This window comes from Chelonia mydas, chromosome 2 (genome assembly GCF_015237465.2).
Source record: "Chelonia mydas isolate rCheMyd1 chromosome 2, rCheMyd1.pri.v2, whole genome shotgun sequence".
NCBI lineage: Eukaryota > Metazoa > Chordata > Testudines > Cheloniidae > Chelonia > Chelonia mydas.
In genome coordinates, this window is record NC_057850.1 from 153,068,356 (window position 1) to 153,089,818 (window position 21,463).

Below are 21,463 nucleotides of genomic sequence, written 5' to 3' on the forward strand. Positions count from 1 at the left end.
GCTAACAGTGATGGTATAGGAGCCACTTGCCTGGTTTTGGTAGGGTATTTCTCACAGTAGCCGGCATATCAAACTGTTCATTAAATAACAACATCGATTTTACAAACATCAATCTTACAAATGACCAGTTATACGAACCATTGTTCCCTAACAGGGAAAAAAATAAATCACACAATAGAAGCCATGTCAAAGAAGAGCAAATGCCTTCAGTGCACTGGATATTGCTTTGCTGTGATGTAAAGGACAAGGAGAAAACGATGCAGTGCACCATACTGCAATTTATGCACTATAACTATGGTAATTTTGAGATGTTCAATTTTATGAACTTCTGAATTTATGCACTGTTCAATCCTCAGTTAGTTTGTAAAACAGGGGTTCTGTTGTAAGTATGACTCCCTTGTTTCTGTTCTTCCTCTTTCTACCTCATTCTCTTCTCTTTCCCAACCCTAATCTTTCCATCCTTTGTCCCATTTCATAATCCCTCCAGCACTCCCTCAATGTCTCTTCACCCCATTGCCCATTCCAAATTCTTCCTCCTCCTCCTGTTTCTCTTGATCTTTCTCTCTGAAATCTCCCCTGTCCTTTCCAGAACCCCTGACACTTATTTTGTCACCCTGCCTATTCTTTCTCGATTTCTCACTACTCCACACACATCCAGTCTCCCTCTATTCAAACTCTTCTCCTCCATGGGGAAAGCATGCATGGAGGAAAGCCAGTAACTCTTCCATTTTCAGCATCTTGTGCAGGGTTCTTCTAAAAGCTGTTGTGTCTGCTGTTCCACAGGACTCCCAGGTTAGAGTATAGCAGTGCACTATACACAGTACATCACGTGACCAACATGAGCCAAAGATTAGCAATTCAAGTAGTGTGAACAACCAATTTTTTGGTTCAGTAACAGAACCAACAAATTACAAACAATAGTTTGGGGTCCAGCTGAAATGGGGGTGGGTGGGTGGGTGGGTGGGTGTGTGTGTGTGTGTGATGTCCAAAAATGTTTAATTTTGGGTTGACCAAAACCTTCTGGTTGATCCAAAATGAAATGCTTTGTTTTGATTTTGAAGTTTGAAATGTTTAATTGGTGGGTGGTTTTTTTTTAAATAAAATTGAGAAATTACAAATAAAATGTCTGTCCAAAACAAAAAGTCAAAATGTTTCAATTTAGAAATGTCAAAATGAACAGTTTTGACTTTTCTGAAAACTTTTCCTTATTCATTTCTTTCTTTATTATTTATTTGTTTATGGCTGAAACAATTTGCCGAAACTGATGTGAATTCACAAAATTGTTTCAGTCAACCTACATCTGCATTTTTTGGCCAAAAAAAAAAAAAAAAGTGTGTGTGAAAATTTTTGCCCTGCTGTGTTAATTACAGCTCATAAAACTCCCCATATGTCCTAAAAGCTCTCTATCTGGGCCAGGCAAAAGGAAACTCAATGTTGTATCTGTAAATGTGGCACTTCTAACATTTTTCAAGAGGTTGGATATTGAAAATAATATAAATTCTGTTTGGTCAAACTTCAGAAATTTTTTTTCCTCCCCTCCCATCCCCCCCAAACTCAGCCTTTTAAGTTATAAAAGTCACTGATCAGAACTAGTTATACTGGCCAGGGCCTGGGGCATCAGAATACAATAATATCATAGATATAAAATATCTCTTTTATGTAGACAGACCCTTATAATAAAATCAGAAAAAAAAGTATAACATCTACAGACAGCTCATGAGATTTTTCTCTGATATTCTTCCCTCAGATGTAAAGCCCTTAAATAGGCCAATATGTAGGCAATCTCTTATTTAACTAGAATTACAGCACTCATTTTGCTTGAGAACACCATAAATAGTCATAACTGCTTATGTACCTAAGCAGTAGCTATCACTCCTGTATATTGATTACAATCCAGGTCTTTCAAAATGTCAACTTACCTCCAGAATCATAGAATATCAGGGTTGGAAGGGACCTCAGAAGGTCATCTAGTTCAACCCCCTGCTCAAAGCAGGACCAATCCCCAACTAAATCATCCCAGACAGTGCTTTGTCAAGCCTGATCTTAAAAACCTCCAAAGAAGGAGATTCCACCACCTCCTTAGGTAACGCATTCCAGTGCTTCACCACCCTCCTAGTGAAAAAGTTTTTCCTAATATCCAACCTAAACCTCCCCCACTGCAACTTGAGACCATTACTCCTCGTTCTGTCATCTGGTACCACTGAGAACAGTCTAGATCCATCCTTTTTGGAACCGCCTTTCAGGTAATTGAAAGCAGCTATCAAATCCCCCCTCATTCTTCTCTTCCGTAGACTAAACAAGCCCAGTTCCCTCAGCCTCTCCTCATAAGTCATGCGTTCCAGTCCTCTAATCATTTTTGTTGCCCTCCGCTGGATGCTTTCTAATTTTTTCACATCCTTCTTGTAGTGTGGGGCCTGAAACTGGACACAGTACTCCAGATGAGGCCTCACCAATGTCGAATAGAGGGGAATGATCACGTCCCTCGATCTGCTGGCAATGCCCCTACTTATAAATCCCAAAATGCCATTGGCCTTCTTGGCAACAATGGCACACTGTTGACTCATATTCAGCTTCTCGTCCACTGTAATCCCTAGGTCCTTTTCTGCAGAACTGCTGCCTAGCCATTCGGTCCCTAGTCTGTATGGTGCTTGGGATTCTTCCATCCTAAATGCAGGACTCTGCACTTGTCCTTGTTAAGCCTCATCAGATTTCTTTTGGCCCAATCCTCTAATTTGTCTAGGTCCCCCTGTATCCTATCCCTACCCTCCAGTGTATCTACCTCTCCTCCCAGTTTAGTGTCATCTGTAAACTTGCTGAGGGTGCAATCCACACCATCCTCCAGATCATTTATGAAGATATTGAACAAACCGGCCCCAGGACCGACCCTTGGGGCACTCCTCTTGATACCGGCTGCCAACTAGACATGGAGCCATTGATCACTACCCGTTGAGCCCGACAATCTAGCCAGCTTTCTATCCACTTTATAGTCCATTCATCCAGCCCATACTTCTTTAACTTGCTGGCAAGAATACTGTGGGAGACCGTATCGAAAGCTTTGCTAAAGTCAAGGAATAACACGTCCACTGCTTTCCCCTCATCCACAGAGCCAGTTATCTCATCATAGAAGGCAATTAGATTAGTCAGGCATACTTGTCCTTGGTGAATCCATGCTGACTGTTCCTGATCACTTTCCTCTCCTCCAAGTGCTTCAGAATTGACTTTTTGAGGACCTGCTCCATGATTTTTCCAGGGACTGAGGTGAGGCTGACTGGCCTGTAGTTCACCAGATCCTCCTCCTTCCCTTTTTTAAAGATGGGCACTACATTAGCCTTTTTCTAGTCGTCCAGGACCTCCCCCAATCGCCATGAGTTTTCAAAGATAATGGCCAATGGCTCTGCAATCACATCCACCAACTCCTTTAGTACTCTTGGATGCAGCGCATCTGGCCCCATGGACTTGTGCTCGTCCAGCTTTTCTAAATAGTCCCGAAGCACTTCTTTCTCCACAGAAGGCTGGTCACCTCCTCCCCATGCTACGCTGCCCAGTGCAGTAGTCTGGGAGCTGACTTTGTTCGTGAAGACAGAGGCAAAAAAAGCATTGGGTACATTAGCTTTTTCCACATCCTCTGTCACTAGGTTGTCTCCCTCATTCAGTAAGGGGCCCACACTTTCCTTGACTTTCTTCTTGTTGCTAACATACCTGAAGAAACCCTTCTTGTTACTCTTAACATCTCTTGCTAGCTGCAACTCCAAGTGTGATTTGGCCTTCCTGATTTCACTCCTGCATTCCTGAGCAATATTTTTATACTCCTCCCTGGTCATTTGTCCAATCTTCCACTTCTTGTAAGCTTCTTTTTTGTGTTTAAGATCAGCAAGGATTTCACTGTTAAGCCAAGCTGGTCGTTTGCCATATTTACTATTCTTTCTACACATCAGGATGGTTTGTCCCTGTAACCTCAGTAAGGATTCTTTAAAATACAGCCAGCAATCCTGGACTCCTTTTCCCCTCATGTTATTCTCCCAGGGGATCCTGCCCATCAGTTCCCTGAGGGAGTCAAAGTCTGCTTTTCTGAAGTCTAGGATCCATATTCTGCTGCTCTCCTTTCTTTCTTGTGTCAGGATTCTGAACTCGACCATCTCATGGTCACTGCCTCCCAGGTTCCCATCCACTTTTGCTTCCCCTACTAATTCTTCCCTGTTCCTTGACCCAGCAGGTCAAGAAGAGCTCTGCCCCTAGTTGGTTCCTCCAGCACTTGCACCAGGAAATTGAAGAATGAGTGGTAAGTTGTAATGGAAGAGGTATGCTCTTGGAACAGGGAATAATTCAGAATTATATGCATGCTGTAATACAGACAATCTGTTAGTACACACAGAATGACAAGCTGCTTAAGCTTCTCTGTGCTTCCAGGCGAAGCTCCACAATGTCCCATGACTGATTAACTTGAGCACAAATTGATGGCACTGATAACCTGTAAAGTTGATTTGCTAAAGCATCACCTTGGGCATTCCTAGACTTATTAGACCTTGCGTTAAGTGATTCAGTCCAACAGGAAGGTTGCAGGACGACACTAACTTACGTCAAGACAGACTCTTTTACTTATGCACTAGGTCCCAAATCATCCGCCCAACTTCTAGGCCAAGTGGCTGGATGGGATATTGGGGTGATGTCCATGCCCAAATGCATATCCAGTGCAGCAGGAAGACTGGGGGCTCTGAGAGGAACTCCAAGCTATAAACGATTGTGCAGCCTTTCCATGGACCTCCTCCACTTCATTCCCCCCCGCCTTTTCCAGATGGATCTGCTCTGGTTCTGCTGCTGCGGGGAATGCCACAGCTACAAGGGTGTAATTTGTTCTAAATTAGTGTCATCATGCTTTGTAACAAATCATAATCTTCCACTAAGGGCAACACACACAATGTCCTTGATAGATGTGAAACCAATAAAAGAAGGATCTTTAAAATATGCCTCCCACCCCATAAAAATATATGTACAAAGACATCATCATCAAACAATTCCCATTCAAATGAACCTGTCTTAGAAGATTCTGGTTTATAACAACTCTGAATCAGTTACCTTTGTTCAGACTACAAAACCAGGGGAAGGGAAAGAGGATCATAAAATAATGTGACAAAATATATTTAAATTACAGCAATTATTGAAAGATCATTGGGCTCACCAGCACATTGCCACTTCTCTATGGCTTAAAATCAATGGGAGTCTTTGCACTGACTTCAGTGAGTTCTGGGTGAGGACTGTTCTTTGGAATTATGGGTCTATCTATGCCCCTGTGATCCATGTATGGAGGGTTGCTTTGGCACACAGATCTCTCCTTCCTGGGCAAAAGGAAGGCTTTCTTTGGTCTGGTGGTGAAGGAGTGAATGGACAAGAGGATATGTGCTTTGTTCCTCTACCAGTCCTGCAAAGACTGGAAAAGTAACATAGCCTGTCTGGGGCTTCCTTTTGACAGTGGGGTTCTCCATAACTATGGAGTTACTCCAGATTTACAGGGGTGTAACTGTGAACAGAACTTGGGTCATAATATCTAGTATTCTTTTTTCAAGGATTTTTTTTTAAAAAAACAGATTCCTGAGACAATTATGTTATGAATATTCCTTCCCAGTATAGTCATTAATTAAATCATGTTTTAGATATAGAAGATGGGTTTAGAAGCAGTGTTTTGGGGCTGTGGAAAATAAAAGGATTCTCCATAACTAATCTTTATAGCAAAATAGCACCTGCAGTTTTATTTTTTCTATTTCCAAAATATATTTCAAGTTACTCTTTCTCCTGCTTCTTATTATGCAAACCACATGCTGCAGATATAGTTTCTGTCCAAATCCAACCATACTATTGCACTTGTAATAAAACTGCTCTGCAGAGTCCATGTTGTTTGTCTAACAGCTGAGATAACATTAAGTTGTTTAAAATTCTGGACCATCACAGGACTAATAATCTGGATGCTCAGAGCTTGTACTGCCCAAGGCTATTCTAGACTGGCCCTATGGGTTTTACTTTCGGCAGAAGTTCCAAAAATTCAAGGAAACACAGACCCTACTCAGATAATTAGGGGGAAAGTAATTAAACAATAAAGATTGTATATATACACATTATGTATATATAGACATCACACCTATAACAATTAGACCTGGCCAAGAAATGGTGCAGACCAGAGACTTGAACCTGGGTTTACTGTATTCTAGGTGAGTGCTCTAACTAATGGCCTATTGACTATTAGGTGTCTCTTTCTCCCTCCCACACTCTCCCTACCTTTGTCCCCCTCCCTTTTTGACCAGAAATTCCACCCTGGACCCGAGAAGCCTTTCCTAGTAAAAATTAACCCTTTTGGGGAAAAACTTCAGTTTAAATGAATTGGCATTTTCGAACAAAAAACTCTTTAATCAAAAATATCCTGACCAGCTCTATGTACAGTATATATCATATGTAATTTTTTTACCAAGATACATCTATTTGCTCATATTACTTAACTTACTTCTCAACTCAATATTGAATCATTCATATTTTGCTATAGACTACAGAGAATTGTAATTCTTTAGTTTTACACAAAGTATAAATAGTTCAGAATTCTTAGTTCATTTGGCATTGATTAGATGGCATGAACAAAATAAATTAGCATACACTATACCTGTTCCTGGTACACTAGTGGTGATGAAAAATTAAAATAATGGTGTTTTGCTCTTAGATTAAGATCCAGTTCAGGCTGGTAACATCTGAAACTAGGTAGGCAAAACTGACACACACAACGTTTACTCATAGCCAAATGTACAGCAATGGGTAAAGATCACTCTGTATCTGACTCAGAAAAGGTAAGCTAAGCCTACACTGCCTACCCAGGGCAACATATATCGTTTGGATGATGAAAACAATAGTCCTTCTCTTTCAGGAATGCAAGAATTAAACACATCACCACCCCCTAAATCAGAAGGCAAACAAAGGAATGGGATTGATGAGTAAAAGAAAAATAAAAGCTGCTTGCTTGGATGATTCAGAAATACAGAGCTGCACTGCCTAACATAAGAGAGAACAAAGGGTCCTGAACGCATATACGTCTACTTCCAGCACTACCCACAGCCAAAAGAAAACAACATTTATAGGGAAACAAAGATTATAGGGATGGAAAAAATGAGCTAGCCCCACACTGTGGAGGAGGTGAAAAACTGAAAGCATAGGCCAGATTTTCAAGAGAGTTTGGTAGTGACCACCACCAACATGCAAACTCAAGAAAACATCTTCCCCTCTCTGTGCTTCCCTGAAGTGATAAGAAGTGGGGTTCACCCAGAAATAAACTGCACAACCACAGAAGGAGGAAGTAGTGCAAAATTGGCTTTCCTGTTCTATTTTCTATATGGTGTCATCTGCTGGCAAGAGGAGAGATATGCACAAACCATTCTGACCCATACAAAGAATGGGCTTGTCTCAGCTTGAAATTTTTGTGTTTTTATTTTATCTGAGCCAGTTCATCCATCCCTACTATAATGAGGGCATGGTCAATAACTGGAAATCAAGGTGGAGGAACCATGTACAACATCTCAGTCCAAGAAAACATAGATATGGCATATGGGCATTTAAACAGCAGGAAAAATTGGTGGCAGTACTCAGAACTCACTTCAGGCAGAAATCTCTAAGTGCTAAAGTTGTTCCCTCCTCTTGGACATGTGCATAAAGATCTTCTGTCTGCTGCCTTGTACTTTGGGTGTTGGGAGTGGAGACCAGGTTGGCATAGGCTCTGCGTTTACTGCTCATGTTCTGTATTAGCAGTCGTGCTAGTGCTCCATTCTCCATGCTCAAACTAAGAGCCCAATACAGAGCTTGTTCAATCAGGCTTTGCACAGGAGTTCAGAAGTTGGCTCTAAGTCTGTACGTTCAGACATGCACCCTGAACAACATTCATCCATCAGCATGGGGTTTTCTTTAATAGTGTAACTTGACATTTCACAACTCTATTTCACTGCTTTCCCTTAGGAAAGGAATCAGTAACACAGAAAAAAAAATGTTTTTCCTGTAGCTGAAGATGGTCACGTAGGAAAGAAAACAAAATCCAGGCATATAATATTTGCTTGGCCTGTTCCCTGGCCTAAATTGTAGCCCCCTGTCACACCTACTCTGAATGATGATCATAATGTCAAATACTGAAATGGCTATTCAATTCTTATTCTATAAGCAGAAATTGTGCTGTTCGTTATTATTGGCTTTTCATGCTTCAGTAAATATCTTTAAAATACCTTTGTGAGTTGGCTGACGTGTTTTTGAAATAGCGGAAGTATTCTGGTTAAAGTATACTAAATCAGATGTCCCTGGTTTTTGTGTTAACAAAATTTACTTTTCAATGTTCTTCTCTCTCGTGTTTAGACTCAGAAAACCCTCTAAACATGAAAGCATGGGGTTCCATATCTATTCCTTCACAATGACTTCATATAACTTGCTTACTTAAGAAGAGAAACAATGAGTTTTATTACCTCAACGGCTGCAAAGGCAACTTCAGATCTGAAAAAGAAACATCCCAAGTTCTTTTTCCTCTCTCACTCTTTCATTATCACTACCCATAAAAGTTCTATTTGTCATTTACTGGTAGGGAACTTAAAAGGCAATTTTGATGATGATCCACCTTCCTCTTTCATAGGTGTATTGATGCTGCAATGCTAACATGGGTAAAGAGTAGAAGATACATTTGCAGCAGATATGCTGAGACAGAAAGAAACCGACAATTTTTGCATCTTCAGTTTCTCACCAAAAGTACGCTTAAACGATTTGTGTTTCAAAAGCCAGTGATAATGGATTTTAAAGCAATATATTTCTACACGCAGTGGGTAGCATGAGATGACTGACCCTGGGCCTGGGCTGATGTTTGAGTTGCTGTGAGATAAGCTCTTGAAAAACATTCAGATCCACCAAGTAGAGTTTAAAATACCTGCTTTTAAATGTTATAGCCTTTAATAATACACTTCAGTTACAGACTAGAATAATTGCAATCAAGTACACAGAATACGTGCATAAAAATAAATACCTGGTTTTTTAAACACTTTTAAAGTACATCACCCTACAAAGTCTTACTCATGTAAGTAACCTTACTCAGGCAAACAGTCCCTTTGAATTCAATGTGATTAGTCAGTTGCACGAGGAAGAGTTTGCAAGATTAGGTCATAAATATGTATTTATCAGATGCACATTCTTTACTTATTTCAAGCATATAATAATGGTAAGAGAGTAACAGTCCAAATGCCACAAATATTATACTAATAAAAAAGGGGACAACTAAAAATATTATCTAATGCCCAGCCAGTTCCCCAAACGAAAACCATCTGAGTTGAAAGATGCTATGTCTGTCTCTCGGATACAGAATATAGACTTTAAGAACAGCTACCTAGAGACACAATTAGCCAAGATATCAGGACTGGGAACTGGAACAGATTCTAAAAGATCTGTCATAGAAGGCTTTTTCCTTTTATGTAAAAAATAAAATTAACAATAAGCCACATTAAAATAATATTAAACTAAAAGCAACATAACTCATGAATGTCAAACTTAGTGCTGAGGCTGCTGTGCACACTCCTAAAATTCAGGACAGAGGGTCAGTTTTTGCTTAGAATTTCCTGGATTGTTTTAGTTTGTGCCACAACTTTAAAATTGACTTTAAAAAGCATATGGTGTATTTTGCAAAGTTCTGCATGGCATAATGGGATATTGGAGTCAGGAGAGGAACAGAAAAATTCACAGAGACTCCAGAGGGCTACACCAAGATATACCCAAAACAGAACCAGTCTTACCATTAGCAAATACCATTGCAGATTAGACCCAATCCTACAATTGGATCCATGTCAGTGGACCCTTATGCCTTTGAAAAATTCCACTGAAGTCGATGGGCTAGATCTTTAGCCAGAACTCAACAGCCATTGAATTGAACAGAGCCATGGCAGTTTGCACCAGCTGATGATCAGGCTCCGTTCGTCCTCACCTAGTTTGAGGGGTGGAGATCCTCTGTGTGTATGCATGTTTTATTTAAGACAGGAATTTCAAATCCAAATAATCAACCTGAAGCTTTCTGACAATATCTTTCTAGATATACATAGGGAAAAATACTCAAAAACTAAGTCAAAACACAGAATCACATGTGTTTTCCAGTTAAAAAAAAGTGAGGATTATGAATTACAATTAAAATGATGCTGTTTATTTTTCTCTAAAACAATAATTGGCATGTAACTCTATACAAAGTTGTAGGGCTGGATCTTTGGATCTAATGTGTTAACCAAAGAAGCTTTACATATTTTATGAATGAAGTTGCTGTTGCATGATTCAACTACTAGTCTATCTGTACTTTAAAAGAATGCGACTAGGAGTAAATGTGCAGCAGACTAAACGACATAATTTTATCCTCAAGTAACATAAAATATTGATGGAATATTATAGAAAAGGACATATTGTTCCAGTCAACTGCAACACTGCTGAATTATAGATGAATAAAACATTTTGACCCTGATTTCAACAATAGAAGAAAATAATAACCTAAAATGTGGTAAGCACTAGTATCCATGGGAAAACATTCCTAAAGTCTGTTTAGCTTTTAATTTTATCATCCCTAATTATTTGACAAGGAAACAGACTAGGTTATTCTCAAGTATTTTATCACAACTGTAGCCCTAGAAGAGCTCTATCAGCCTATCAGATTCTGATTTCCCATACAGAATGAATGTATTGATGCACTTATATTAAATGGTTTACTCACAGCACATTCATTCAGATTCACATGCTAGTTTTCTTTCCTTCATAAAAAGGCATCTTTGAAACATGGCTCAAAAGCCAGTTCAGAAAAAGTTGTCTTCTGAATATAACAGCTGAATACCACATACAATCTCAGTATACTCACAGGAATGAATCGGTAACACTGCACACTGTTCTGAGCATAATGGGAAATGCCATCTAAGCTAGCAAAGGGCGGGGGGGGGGGCGCGTTTCCCTGATTGGCTGTTCATCCCAAGCTGCCTGGCAAAGGTTTGAAATATGCAATGCAGGGAAGTGATATTCTGTGGCATTCATTCAATTTACCTGCACTAGACTCCAGGGAGCCATACTATTAAACAACAAGCTCCAGTGGGTCAATAAAGTTAACTTAATTAAATTGGTTTCCCTCCCTCACTTCCAACTAGCAAGATTTAGGGCAGAGGGACACAGCATTGCTTGGAAAGAAAAGGATGATTTAGTTAATCATCTGATGAAGACAGACATACATTTTTGTCAATAATTTTACCCACAAAGCAAAGTGCTAGTTTAAAATTAAAACAATCATGTATGATGAGAAAAGAGACTATACCTACTAATGACCAGCCATTAATATTTTTCAAGCACCGTCAATTTAATCCACTACCTAAAAGCAAGGAGCTGTATCTTATTATTGCTCTTTGTACTCCATAAAACTACAATTACAATTGCTTAAGTGAAGTGTGTATAAAACATACTATCATGGCTACAAGCATAATAAATACAAGCTCTTCATTTGAGAGGGACGGTACCTAATATCTTTTTGGTCATTTGGCTCTCTGTGTCCGCACTGGCTTACACAAGTCACCTTTCAGCAGTCTTTCATTCTATTCTACACTGAGTGGTACAAGTAGTGAAACCTATAGTTAAGGTTGCCCAACAATTCCACTTATAAAAACCCAGTTTGCAGTTTGTGACGAAGTGGGACTGTTCTTAATGTTTCCTCTGAATAGTGTGGGGTGCCTCAGTTTCCCCTATGCAATTCTTAAGTATCTAGGTGGCGGGGTAAGGGTGTATGATCACTGCAGAGCTCTAGAGGGCAGGTGTGTGCAGGAGTCTGGACACAGAGAATGGCCGACACCCTGTTTCCTGGCAACTGATGGCCTGGGCCCTTCCCCCCTGCAAAGTGAGAGCTAAAGGGTTGGAGAACAAAGGAATCAGGTGACCTCCTGGCCTGGGAAAGGGGAAAGCCCAGAGGAGGAGGGGCTGGAGGAAGTTTCAGTTTGGGGCTGGCTGGAGATATGGAGTGAAGTGCAGACGTGGTTGTCTGGCACGCTGCCCCCCCAAAATGGACCCAGCTGAGGGGTCCTGTTCTCTGCACCTACAAGCTCTGTGTTAGACCATGTTCGTGTTGTCTAATAAACCTCTGTTTTACTGGCTGGCTGAGAGTCACGTCTGACTGCGGAGTTGGGGTGCGGGACCCTCTGGCTTCCCCAGGAGCCTGCCTGGGTGGACTTGCTGTGGGAAGCGCATGGAGGGGCAGAGGATGCCGAATGCTCCGAGGTCAGACCCAGGAAGGTGGAAGTTGTGTGAGCTGTGTGTCCTGGAGACAGTCTGCTCATGGAAAGGAGACTTCCCCAGAGTCCTGACTGGCTTTGTAGGGAGCAGTTCCAGAGCATCGCCCGGGGACTCCATGACACAGTTGCTTATAATTTTGCCAAACTTTTAACTGTTTAGATTGAAATTTTCCATGCCAGGAGTCTGACTCAGGCTGAACAGTTCTGGAAAGCTTTAACTAAAATGTTTTAACCATTTCTGAGAATGAGATGAGGGAAAATACATTGTTATATCCACGTTAATTAATTATTATAACTATTTCATTGAGATGCTGTAGGGTCTCCAGGCTTTGGAGCAAAGGAGTAGCTTGATGTCATGAATGTGCCTTTTTCTGTCCCTGTGAAAATTCCCCCAAATTTATAAGCCTCTAAAAAAAAATCTGAGTTTGAATATACTCATTTGAAGCTTCTTAGAGTTTGGCAGCTATGTTGTCTGAAGATTCTGCCTGCACTGGGCATGCTCCATCCTCTCACAGCTCCTGCCAACAGGACTGTACTTGCGCCATTCCTCATACAGCAATTAGGCACGCTCCATCCCAAGACTGCAGGGGCTGAGCAATTTTTTCCCTGCGATTGCTCCTCCTAGCAGCCAGGGGCATCAGACACAGCATCAGACACAGCAACTGATAGCAGGGAGACTGACTGTGCTCTAATGCTCCCCCATACTTGGCTCCCAGGCAGAGTGAAGGAGAGGGAGGAGGAAACAACAATACACTTAGAGAGTGAGGGTCCCCAGAGCTGAATGCCCATGGCCACCTTGTATGGCTCCACAAGTTATTACTGATCTGGTGCAGCCAGGTTAAACATGGACAATCGTGAGGCTGCTGCCAGGCAATGTCCCCTCCTGACCTCAAATCCTATCTTCAAGGCTCGACGTGCGGGGACTTTATCTCCAAGGTGGGCTATATGACCAAAAAGTACCAGCTGGCAATGACTGATGATGACTTCAATCCTCTTGAGGCCAGTTCTCCATAATACAACCCTATTACTGATAAAAATCAAACCATTTTATGCTCTATAGCCACCATTGGTAACACATAGGAAATGCCTCCAGCCTCCTGATGTCTTGTTTAAGCAACGTCCATGTTTCAGATCCACATAAGAGGATTGAAAGTACACGTTTGATGAATCCATACTTTAGAATATAATTTCACCTTTTTTTGGCTCCAGACCCTACTGCAGGTCCTTCATGGATAAGGCTGGTAAATCAATTTTCCTTAGGCTGTCTAGCTAGCAATGCCCATTTGTTGACAATTTACTGCTTAGGATAGATGAAATCATCCACTACTTCCACAGTTTGTCCCTCACCACAGATTTCTTGTATCACAACTTTTGTGCTGACACTCTCATTTTTTGTTTTTCCCAAGAAACTCTTAGCTCAGGGGCAGCTATCACGTGCTGGAAGCTCTCTAGTTCATCTTTAAGGTTGTTTGCATCCTGGCCAAAGAGGATGACATAATCTTCATAATCCAAGTCAGCAAACAAAGTTGAACTGATCATTATACCGGTATTGGTGGAGATATGTTCAAGGAGCCAATTCACTGCATGGCAGAACAGGACTTGGGGTCAGGGCGCATCCTTGCTTCACCCCAGATCTACTGTAACACCAGTCAGACCTAGGAGTTCCCCATGGCACCCATGCCTGAGTCATTATGTACATCTTGAATTAACCTCAGGAGGGTGTCGGGGGTGCGAAGTCTTGTACAGCCTTTTACAGAGCAACACTATCAACAGAACTGAAGGCTGCCTTTACGTCTAACATATCTGCTGTCCAAGGACAACTGAATTCATGATGGATCTCAGATAAAAGACAAACAGCAAGTATAACATCCATTGTAGACTGCCCAACGGGGAAGCCTGATGAGTCTGGGCAATGGAATTCACATGGAGAGCCTGGAGCCGGGTGAGTCGGACTTGTGTAACAACTGTTCTGGGAACAGAAAGCAGAGCTATTGGCCTGCAGTTGCTGCACTCAGTGTGTGGGCCTTTCCCCTTATAAAGTAGGATGATGATCCCTTCCTTCCACTCCACTGGTAACTTCCCAGTGGTCTAAGCCCAGACAAAACATTGGTGAAATGCTACATTTAAGTGCTCTACAGCTCACCTGAGAAGTTTGGGTGTTATGTTGTTGTGTCCACCGGCAGTTTCTTTATGGCAAAGCAAACTTCTTCCAATGTAGGTACATCTACACAGGTTTCAGTGTCAGGGATTGCATCTACTACTAACGTGTCTGGCCAAGGAGTTGTTTCAGAATAAGTGCAGTCTCATAATATTCCTTCCATTTTTGCAGAACTTTTTCTTGGGTTGAGAATGTTTTACCATTAGCCTTATTTATTGGCATAAACCCTGTGCAAAGCCCAGTTTTGGATCGAAGTAACTGAATAGCTTTGAATGCAGGTTGTAATTTTTTAGATCTTATTCCCTCTCCTGCCTCTTTTGCCAAATTCTTAAAATAAGTGTCATGATCCACTTTTGCTCACACCTGAAAAATACCTTGTAAATGTTTACATTGGATGTCATCATGGCACTGCCTGGCCTCAGATTTCTTTTGCAGAATTTGAAATGGCTTAGCAGATATGCTACAAGTGAAACCCTTGGCTTTCGGTTTTGGAATGGCATCTACAACTTCTTGGGTGATCATGCTTATGGCTGTCCAAGCTGATTCTGCCTCATCCGGGAGAGCACCAAGTGTGTCAACTTTGAGGGAGGAGGTAGCCTAATTAAAATGCAGAGGAGGAGGAACGGGTGGGGAGTGGGGAAATACACTTGCACACCCAGACACACTTCATTAAAAGAAATTATTAAGTTTGCAAAGTCAAGCCCTCAGAAGTTAGGAAATGCCACAATAAAGGCTGCCAGTGCAATCATAATTCAGCCCTCCTGTGCATATACATTATGATAAGGTCTTTAAGTACATGATCACACACTTTTTCCTCATATTATTTTAGGTTCTTCGAGTTTTTTTTTATTTTATTCTCCTGATTAACAAGCTCCTAGAACCTGTTCAGCTTGTCATAAGTCAAGGTAGTCTTCACCAGCAAATTCCATGAAGAAAAAGAATTTAAAAAAAATCAAACGAACAGTAAGTTGAAATAAATGCCTCTAGTCACACACTAGGAAACCGTTTCTAGGTGAGTGCAGCTGGAGTTACAAAGTTTGGAAATATCTGAACAATGGCAGAAAACAGTTGTGTTGTTTTCTCAGCATAAAGACTCTCTTTAAACAACTTTCTCTGTCACTTGGCCCAGGGAAAAGTGTCTTTCCCACCTGTTACTCAACTCCTCCCCAATATTAGGGTACACAGTTCTTTGTTCTACCAAAAGTCCACCCTTATATTCAAGTAGGAGAGTTACTCATAATGGGCCTGATCCAAAGGCCACTGAAGTCAGTCTTTGGATCATGTTCCATATCATCTTTCAACACCAGTTATTTTGACTCATGTTTCTTCAGAGCCCAAACAGGTATGGCAGTTGCCTCTGTGAGCATCTATTTCCAATATCCCAGAGAGCCAGAATGACAGAATTACTCATGCTGATTTGAATCTCACTCCACAAGAAATCCTACTGAATTCAATAGCACGACGGAAGGAACCATTTAGTGTTAGAACAGATATGATAATCTGGCTCATAGACAATCATTAGGCTGTTCTTCCATTTACTGACTTTCTCTATACTTTAGGATATGTTACCTAATCAAAGCTTGATAGCAGAGTAAAGAGGCTGAGAAGTTTAATATAAATTAAAAATCAAACATCCTGATACAACTATCTGTCACAGGGGGAGAGTGAAAATAAATCAACATTACAGTGATGTCAAATGGCCAGTCACAATACCATGCACTATGTTGTAAGAGTCACCAGGTCTGGAGTGATTTCAGGTTTCTCTCTTCCCTTTGGAATTTTGGAACATCACAGATGTCATGCACTTGACCCCCAGTGAAGGAGGGTAACAGTCACTTGCTACATAAGTACCTTTCTTAGTCACTCATAACTCAGCTTCAGATAAAGAGATTTATATTCATGACCATCCAGAGCAGCAGTTCTCAACCTATTTACCATCGTGGGCTGCATATGCAGCTCTCTGTGTGTTATGTGGTCTGCATCCACATAATATATATAGTACCTGCATGGCCCTGAGGATGTTACATGAGCCGCGGCTGTGCCCCGAATGGGCTGCAAGCGGCCCGCGGATTGAGAACCACTGGTCCAGAGGTTTCACAAATAGCAGAGATAGCTCAGCAGGACCATGAGCTTTTGGCTGGAGCCAAACACAGGTAAACAGAGATGCTGCTGGAAATAGAAGGGAAAGGTAGAAAGAGCAGGGAGCTTATAACTATAAAACAAATTAAATCATTGACACTGAAATAATCTTTTTTAACCAGAAAAATTAAGATACTGTAGTAATTTTGTTTTGATATTTTATTTTTGCTTCATTTTTCCATTCCCTTAGCCCAAGGAAGGGCAAAATGGTCAGCGAAGAGATGCTGAGCTCCTCTCCTGAAATATCCCAACAGAGGAAAACATTCAGCCACTGGCCCAAATAAATAAATAAACCAAGACTGTCAGTTTTTGCAGGATAATGAAATGGTTTGGTTCTTCCCTAATGAACTGTACTTTTGGCTGTTTGCCCACTCAGAGTCTGATAAGACAAGCAAATAATGTTTGTGCGATTGCCTTTTAAATGCACAATAGGCTGGTCAAGTGTTTTTTAGTCCATCCGACCTCTAATAGACTGCACTTAGCATTCAGTCAGAGTGGTTTCCATGGTCTATGTCCAGAGCGTGACAGCCATGCTTTGGAAGTGCTACCTTTCTCCTTAGAAAGTCATTGAACAGTGATTCCACAGCTCAAGTGCTTTGGGCTCATTTGAATTTACAGCCATTCACTGGAGTTATGCAGAGCCCCAGTGCCCCAGCAGGAGCCTCCAGGGAACCACATGCCTTCAGGAAATCACAACAGTTACACCACCTGAGTAGTATGAGTCCCCCCTCTGAGTTTGCTTTGACCTGGCACTTGTGTGGCTAGCAGCCCTATCTGGGACAAGCCTTGGACTCAGAGGGAGCTTGGGAAACTCAAAAATCAGCAGGGCACCTTTTAGAGGAGCCCAATTTCTTCTATTCTTTTAAGATTTTAAAAAGTACAGAATTTGCCTACTCTATATATTTTAGACAGACTGATCCTACACAGCAAGCCCGCCCAGTTTCTAATGCCCATTATGAGCTTGGTCCGGACAGGTGTTGAACATCCACAGTTCCCACTGAAAGAAACAGTCAAAAAACTGAAGTCCTTACTCAAACCCAGACTGAGTCTGGCCCTAGCTAGGAGGAAATGAAGGGAGAGGGTGCAAGGAATCTTCCCCTAGCAACAATGTCTGTGCTTGAGGGAGCTTCTAAGGGCCAAGTCACTTCAAAGCACATGCGGAGGGAGAGAGTGCAAGCGCGAGACAGCAGACTGCAGCATCCAAAGGGATGGTGCAGCTTGTGCTCTCCCATGTACTTCATGGACTACCCTCCTGGAGCTACCCAGGGTACAGCAACTCTGCCCTGCTCCCAAATGGGAACTAGCCCCAATCTGGCCCACTGTTTTACTCAAAGCTGTCAGTGAAATGCAGGCTTGATTGCAGGTGCTCAAGCATCTCTGAGGATCAGGGCCTTTATTTGTTATCCTTATCAGCTCAGGCAATGAGTCGTTTATCAGATTTGGACAAACACCCACTTGCCAACATCAAATGAATGCCTATTTATTCAGAAGCATACGCCAATTAGCAACTCCTACAACTAGAAGAAAGGATGATTAGGATCAGAAACATTTGTCAATACAATTGCACTTGTTACTGGATCACAGGTTAACACTTTTTATTTATGGATTTTCTGGAGTGCATCTAACTTTCCCCCCTTTTTCTTTAACACACACTACAATGCACTTAGGCTTTATTCAGGGAGAAGCTTGCTAAGATGATGGCTGGAAGCCTAAGAAAAATATCAAAGTATTAGTATAAATCCAATTGGGGGAAAAATCAACAATAGAAACATACATTTGATTGAATAAGCTTTTATATTAAGGTACCACAGAGCACCCTCTTTTACCAAATGTATTTCTAGGAAAATGTATATTAGCATTGTTAAGTTACTTTAAATAAAATATACAGTATTGTACACATCATGAAAATCTGGACTCTGAATTTTGAAGGCAGGCTTCTGAACCCTCAGTAGTCACCAATCACTAACAATACCAAAGTTACCTGAAACCTTGTCTCTTGTCTTCTTTAAAAAAAACAAAAAAACAAACAAAAAAAACACAGTATTTCCTCTGTGTGGCCGTGTCTCAAATAGCTTACCTCTGGAATTCCCCCAACAAAATTAAAACATTGAAATTCATCATATTTTCATTCCTGCTCACCTGTCTTTTTCTTTCCCCATTACAAATAAAGGCCTGATTGCTCCCAAAATCAAAGTTTTTTCTCCCTTTTTGTTTCTATTTAATGCTAAGCTAAGTTTGTCAAATGACCTTGGGCAATGGGTACTAACACCCTACAACTAGATCTTTCAGCATAGTTTTAGTGGCAGCAGGTCTTAGAGAAATATGAACACTGTTGCATTTGCATTATAATTTGTATTAGGGCTGTCAAGCGATTAAAAAAATTAATCGCGATTAATTGCACTGTTAAACAATAATAGCTATATAAATGATAAATAATAATATTCTTTAAATCTAATTTTCTTATCTCACTACATATGAAATTTTATACTGTGTATTCTTATGAAGTCTCATTTTTTGGAAAGAAGTAGCAAAGCTTAAATAATTATAGCAGGTAAAACTTTTTGCTACTCTAGTAGCTCTATTATATGGCTTAAATTCAATTTATTTTGTGCATCTTTATTCCAGAAATGTGCAGTGGCAAAATGTGATAATGTCCTACTATTTCACTGCTTATCAGCACAGTATGATCAAATAGGATTGCCAAAGCTGAAGAAGCATTAAGCCATGTACTGAGTTTCACAACACCCATAGCATGCTCTGAAGAGGAACATATTCCAACAAGGAGCAAATAACATATCTACTGTAGTTATATACAGCGAAAAAGAGAGATACCTTAGCCTAAGGTGCACTGTAGTGATATGAAAATCTTCATTGCTATATAGGTGGAAGAGACCCTGGGGATGGATTTTTTTAAAAATATATTTCCTCAGTTGGGAAGCAAGGGAGAGTCGTCTGTGTTGTTTATAAATAATTTTGTCTCTTACAAATGTAGTTTCATATAAACCTAGCTCTTTAATGATGGGGGAACTTCAAAAAGTTCTGAAGTTCACCTCAGTTCAGATAAATCCTCAGCAAACGGGATGTTTGTTTGACGCCAAGCTTATTAAACATTCTGAGGATCCTCTCTCCCTCCTTCAATCCAACAAGATCCTTCTCCTTTCATCTTTTTATGAGCCTATCTTTTCCCTTTAACACGTAACTCCCTCTCTAATCCTACATAGGTCTTCCCGTCTCCCACATTCTTATTCCCAGCAAGTTACTGAGTCTCCCAACGTCCTCTCCCTAAATCCAGTAAAGCCTCCCAAATCGCTGACTCCCTTCCTCAACCTTCCTAAGGCCCCCTACATTTCTAAGAGAAAGCATCACAGGATGTGTCTTATTTGTGATGCTCTTTGCTAGACTTGGGGTCCCTTAAAAAGCTGGTCCTACAGATGGTTTGCTCTTCCCTTAGGATCAGAGTCAAGGACCTGGTAAGGTCCTCTGCCTATTCTCTGGTTTACCTGTGACAGAGGCAGTGCTGTCCATAAAGCCAGGGGCTAAGTGGAGCAAGAGGTGGCAGAGTCCCAAAATCTTTGAGGGCTTGTCTACTTGGTTTTTGTACTGCTTTGCCTTTGGGGTCAGGAACCATCTTTTGTTGTGTGTTTGTACAGGACTGAGCACAATGGGGCCCTGGTCCATGATTAAAGCTCCTAGGTGCTACCACAATACAAACTATTATTACTGAAACTAGCTATAATAATATAAACACCTTTAGGCTGCTATAACTGCATTCACACTAGGGGATTGCAGCAATTTACCTAGATTTTTTTCTCTGGATTTAGTTAGATTGATGAAAAAACTGAATGCAGACCAGCCTGAGGGCTAAGCAAGATAGTTGCATCAGGGCTGTTCAGGTGTGGAGGGAGCTGAAAACACGACACCACTTTTGTCACTAGCCAGTGAAGAGATAGTTAGAGGGGCTCTGAATCGGACCATCAAATGATGCTCAGAACACTGCAGTTGGAGCTGAATCTCAGGTCTAATGCCCTGCAGAAAGAGAGGTAACTCAGCAACACAAGGAATCCCAGAGAGCAAAGAGCCCCTTACCTAGGGGCTTAGTGAGGAATTATTGTTACTGTCTTTTCTATAATGAATTGATTCTTCTGTTTTCAAAACTTGTGAGTTCCAGGGACTTTTTTTGTGAACAGAGGGGCAGTTTAGTCTGCAGCACTCTGACCCAGGAAAGTACCTCTTTCTGGGGTCACTGTGGCTCAAGTCTGAACAAAATTTAGGATCCCATGGCCAAAAAAGTTCACCGTGAAGGATGCTTTATTGACCTACCTACACTATAGTTACAATTAATATATCCCTGTATATGGATATGTCCAAGGTCATGGTTAAGGTCGCATTGATACTACAAATTGGAACCATTTTGTAACTGGATCTTAAGACAATCATATTGTAACACAGTAGCCTGACTCAACTGTAATGTAGACAGGCCTCAGTCTACTTGGGAGGCAGGAAATTTTGAATTCTTTTAAATCATTCATCACCAATCATTCTGTGGAGCTATTTTGGTCTCAGTGCCACAGTGAATTGCTCTCTTTTCTCTTGGCAGGTCAGCAAATAATGGATTTTTCAGTTCACTAGCAATTTTGAGAAGTTGAAGAAAATTTGTTTTGAGTTGGACCAAAAAGAATTTTTTTGAAATTTTTGGTGGATAGAAAAGTTGAAAAACAATTGTTTTGGGCTAAATGAAACACTTCATTTGAACCAAAGTGAAAAGTTCCATTTCAATTTTAAGCACTTTTAAATATTTTTGAATTTTTAAAAATAAAATTAAAGGAAATGTCACACTGAAAAAATCATTTCAAAATGAAAAATTGACATTTCAATTTTT

The 21,463-nt window shown here is 40.8% G+C and overlaps 1 protein-coding gene across 21 annotated transcripts in view; it reads right to left on the reverse strand.

Moving 5' to 3' along the window:
- LOC102943985 (poly(rC)-binding protein 3) overlaps nucleotides 1-21,463 on the reverse strand; it is a 703,847-nt gene that overhangs the window by 220,387 nt on the left and 461,997 nt on the right. The gene's annotated exons all lie outside the window — the stretch shown is intronic.